The sequence below is a fragment of the Gekko japonicus genome, unplaced genomic scaffold (assembly GCF_001447785.1).
Source record: "Gekko japonicus isolate JY-2015 unplaced genomic scaffold, Gekko_japonicus_V1.1 scaffold4007, whole genome shotgun sequence".
Taxonomy (NCBI): Eukaryota; Metazoa; Chordata; class Lepidosauria; order Squamata; family Gekkonidae; genus Gekko; species Gekko japonicus.
Window position 1 is genome coordinate 82,639 of NW_015163208.1, and position 5,385 is coordinate 88,023.

The window sequence follows — 5,385 nt, forward strand, 5'->3', positions numbered from 1 at the left end:
AAAGGGTTTTTTTTGGGGGGGGGGGGAAACAGTGCAAGGCGGCTGTCAACGCAGCCAAAAAAAGCCAAAAAAAGAGAAGAGGCAATTAGAAGATCTTCCCCCACAAATATATTTTCCTCCCTCCCACCCCATCCTTTCAAAATAAACAGACAGTTTCCAATCAGAGCCAGTGAAGGAAAGCTGCTTTAAAAGAACACAAAGAAAGGGGGGGGAGAGAGAGAGAGATTTACATAGTGGCATATAATCTTGCCGGTAATTTGTTTTAATTACTATTAAAATCTGCTCTAATCACACAAGTGGGGGTTTATTAGCCTCCGTGCTAGAGGAGTGTGAAGCGACTGCCGCGCGGTTGGCAGATGACTTGTTAGGAGAAAATGGAGTGGGGGGGGGGAGTTGAAGCTCGCCTCCCAAAACCCGTTTTGAATGCCAAATCTGTGACCTAAAACCTAGGCAGGAAATACTACGTAGGGATGCCAGCCTCCAGGGGGGGCCTGGGGATCCCCCCGAATTACAGCTCATCTCCAGACTACAGAGATCAGTTCCCCCTGGAGAAAATGGATGCTTTGGAGCGGGGACTCTGTGGCATTGGACCCCACTGAGGTCCCTGTCCTCCCCAGGCTCCATCCCCAAATCTCCAGGAATTTCCCAGACTGCATCTGGGAGCCCTACCCACCCCCACAGTAGCCAGGAATGACCTGGCAACCCTATTCCATACAAGGGGTAAAAATATGCCAGGCTACAGGCCAACTTGAGGGCAGGCTGCGGCCTACCCGGAGTACATGATGAAGAAGAAGAAGAAGAGAAGAGATTGGATTTATACCCCACCCTTCACTTGGAGTCTCAGAGCGGCTTACAATCTCCTTCCCCTTCCCCTCCCCACAACAGACACCCTGTGAGGTCGGTGGGGCTGAGAGAGCTCTGAGAGAAACTGCTCTTTTTCAAGAACAGCTCTGACAGAACTATGGCTTAAAGCTATATAGGCCTCCGGCAGAAGATGACAAGGAGAAGAAGAGATTGGATTTATACCCCGCCCTTCACTTGGAGTCCCAGAGCGGTTTACAATCTCCTTCCCCTTCCCCTCCCCACAACAGACACCCTGTGAGGTCGGTGGAGCTGAGAGAGCTCTGACAGAAACTGCTCTTTTTCAAGAACAGCTGTGCCAGAACTATGGCTTAAAGCTATATAGGCCTCTCGGCAGAAGAGGACAAGGAGAAGAAGAGATTGGATTTATACCCCGCCCTTCACTCGGAGTCTCAGAGCAGCTTACAAACTCCTTTCCCTTCCCCTCCCCATAACAGACACCCTGTGAGGCTGAGAGAACTCTGACAGAAACTGCTCTTTCAGGAACAGCGGTGCCAGAGCTTGTGACTGACCCAAGGTCACGCCAGCAGCTGCATGTGGAGGAGTGGGGAATCAAACCCGGGTCTCCTAGATTAGAGTCCGCACACTTAACCACGACACCAAACTGGCTGAAGTTTACACCAATGGGTTGCCAAGCTCCCGATGGGGGCTGGTGGTCTTCTGGAATGGTGACTGATGTCCAGACTTCAGCTCCCCTGAAGAAAATGGCCGCTTTGGAGGGTGGACTCTGTGGCACCACATCCCTGTTGAGCCCCCTCCCCACATTCCCGCTCCAGATCTCCAGGAATTTCTTAACTCGGAGCTGGTGACAACCCTATGTGACGCTCGATATTTCTTGTCTGGTGGCCCAAAGTGAGCGGGTATAATTAGGTTCAGTGGGAGAACGGGAGTCCTTTCATAAACTGTACCGAGTAAATGCTAGTGTATTTGATTTATATCCCTCTTTTCTCTCCCAATGGGATCCCAAAGCCGCTTACCTCATTCTCCTGTCCTCCTCACAACAGCTCTGTGAGGCAGGTTCGGCCGGGAGTGCGTGTGACTGCCCCAAGGCCACCCAGCGAGCTTCCGTGGCAGAGTGGGCATTTGAACCTGGGTGTCCCAGACCATAGTCCGATACTCTAAACCAGGAGTTATTTCGTAGAAAAAGAGGTGCAGGAGCTCATTAGCATAACTCATTAGCATAACTTATTTGCATATGCCACACCCCCTGACATCACCGGAAGTGCGTCAGAAGGCAACACCCACCGCTCAGGCTCCACTGGACTGTTTTGGATTGCTAGCTATGGGGAGGGGGGGAACATGCAGATCTGCCCTCGCAGAGGAGGGAGAGCTTGTACCTGAATAAAACTTGGTCTTAAAGGTGCCACTGGACTGTTTTGGGCCGGGGGAGCTCTGCAGCGTACCTGGCTGCTTCTTGCTCTGACTGAGGGCTGCTGGGAGCAGGGGGTGGGGCTTGTTGCATGTGCCCACCCCCTGGGCTCTTTACTGCTGGAGCTCTGCTCCTGTGCGCTCCTGCAGGAAATGACCCCTGCTCTAAACATTTCCCCACGGTAGCTTTCTTAGACTATGGATTCAGATGGGTCGCTCTGTTGGTCTGAAGCAACAGAATAAAGCTTGAGTCCAGGGGCACCCTGAAGACCAATAATGTGCATGCACACTTCTTCAGATAGATCAAGATGGGTAGTCTGTGTTAGTCTATCTGTAGCAGAAAAGAGTAAGAGTCATAGAATCATGGAATCACACAGCATTGGAAGGTACTATAGAGGCCATCTAGTCCAACCCCCTCAGCCTCAAGCATCCCTGACAAGGGTCTGTCCAGCTGCTGCTTCAAGACTGCCAGCGAGGGGGCGCTCACCACCTCCCTAGGCAGCCAATTCCGCTGTGGCACAACTCTGACTGTCAAAAAGTTCTTCCAGCCGGTACCTTCCTGCCCTTAATTTAAACCCATGATTACGAGTCCTCTCCTCTGCTGCCCACAGGAACAGCTCCCTGCCCTCCTCTAAGTGACGGCCCTTCAAAGACTTCAAGAGAGTCATCCCGTCCCCCCTCCGCCTCCTCTTCTCCAGACCGAACATTCCCCAAGTCCCTCAGCCTTTCCTCATAGGGCTTGGTCTCCAGGCCCCCGATCATCCTCGTCACTCTCCTCTGGACCCGCTCCGTTCTGTCCACGTCCTTTCTGAAGCGAGGCCTCCAGAACTGCATACAGGACTCCAGGTGCGGCCTGACCCATGCAGTGTACAGCGGGACTATCACATCTTGTGATCTGGATGTTATGCCTCTGTTGAAGTTCTTCAGACTTCTTCTGAAGAAGTGAGCAGTGACTCACGAAAGCTTGTCCCCTACCACAAATTTTGTTAGTTTTTAAGGTGCGACTGGACTCTTGCACTCCTTCACATACCTTGAAACAGACTTCCTCAAGTCTTACATATAGGGAGAGAGAGGGTAGGTGGGTTAGTAACCAGCAATAAGTATAGCTAAGATTGGATTAAAGTCGTTGGTAAGGCCTGTGGATAGCAGCAGATTAGCATCCAGATAATGAAAGAGTTCACAACAGATGTGAGAACTAAGTTTGAGTCTGGGGCACCTTTGAGACCAAACAAATCTGATACCACTTTCAAAACTCACCTGGATGGCTCAGGCTAGCCCGATCTCGTCAGATCTCAGAAGCTAAGCAGGATTGACCCTGGTTAGTACTTGGATGGGAGACCACCAAGGAAGTCCAGGATCTGCTACACAGAGGCAGGCCATGGCCAACCACCTCTGAATGTCTCTTGCCTTGAGTTAGATGGTCCAGGCTGCTTGATCTCATCAGATCTCAGAAGTTAAGCCAAATCATCCCTGGTTTGTGATTGGATGAAGGACCAGCAAGGAAGTCCAGGGTGGCTACGCAGAGGCAGACCATGGCAAACCACCTCTGAATGTGTCTTGCCTTGACTTAGATGGCCCCGGCTGGCCGATCTCATCGGATCTCAGAAGCTAAGCCAAGTCAGCCCTGGTTAGTACTTGGATGGGAGGCCACCAAGGAAGCCCGGGGTCGCTACGCAGAGGCAGGCCATGGCAAACCACCTCTGAATGTCTCTTGCCTTGAGTTAGGTGGTCCAGGCTGCCCGATCCCACCAGATCTCGGAAGCTAAGCCAAGTCAGCCCTGGTTAGTACTTGGATGGGAGACCACCAAGGAAGCCCAGGGTTGTTACGCAGAGTCAGGCAATGGGCAAACCACCTCTGAACATCTCTTGCCTTGGAAACCTTATGGGGTTGCCTAGAATCAGCTGCGACTTGATGGCATCTTACACACACACATGCACACTTTTAGAAGAAAGGCATTTCAAAGCTGGGGAGGAGCAAGGAATCAGTTGAGAGTGTGCAAAACCTCGGTGTGCCCTGTATGCCTGTGGGAGCATTTGAGCTTATTGCATAGTTAACGTTTTTAAGGACTTCTGGGAAGTGTTCCCTCTAAGCTGAGTTGGTGTGAGGCTAGCTCACAGTTTTTTTAGCCTCCGGCTCACACACTTTTGCCTCAGCTCAAGGAGGAGGGCTCCAGAGCACACTGATTGATGCAGCAGCCAAATCGCTCGCTCACATCTTTAATGCCGGTCACTCACAAAGTCGAATTTCTGCTCACAAGACTCCACAGCTTAGAGGGAGCATTGTGTTCTGGGTGAAGGGGCGCGGCTCCGTGGCAAAGCACCGGTCTGGCACATCAAAGGTCCCGATTGCACTCTCTGGTGTCTCCGGGCCTTAGGATCTCAGGCAGGCCCGTAGCCAGGATGTTGTGGCTCGTGGGGCGGAAATCTTTCTGATGGGGCTGGTAGGGCCTGCCATTATTTTTATGTCAGTTCCAATCCGCAACCCAAGCCCGACCGCCGCCGGCCACCCCTCTCCCTCCCCTCCTGCAAGATTTAAACGGCCCTCCAGCTGATCAGCGGGGAGCATGTGGCCTGCCGATCAGCTGGAGGGCCCTTTCAATCTTGCAGGAGGGGAAGGAGAGGGGCGCGGGCCATTCCCCCCATTCTTCTAAAAAAAGCATGTGGGGGCTGGCACTTTAATGAAGGGGACATAGCCCCCAATAGCCCCACTGTAGCTATGGGCCACATCTCAGGTAGCAGCTCTGGGTAGAAAGACTTCTGCCCACTGGAGTGGACAACCTGGAGCGAGATGGACCGCAGATCTCAGTCCCTCGAAGTGGCATCTCCCTCCGTCCAAGGGAGCTTTGACTCTCCGAATCTTACACCCGCCCAAATCTTGTTGAACTCGGAGGTGCTCCTGGACTCGAATTCTAGCCTTTCCACAAAAAAAGACCTTTCGTGTGAACAGAAGCACTGTGCTTTTCGATGGAGGCGATTCCCATGTTCACCTGAGAATCCTCAATCAACAGCTGAGGAATCCGGCAATGTGGACCCTAGAGATTTATGTGTTGTTGTGAACATACCCTTCAGTAGAGCACTGGATCCGGTTCAAGGTCTTGGTTTTGACCTTTTAGGCCATTAGCGGTCAGGGACCTTCATATCTTTGGGACCGCCACT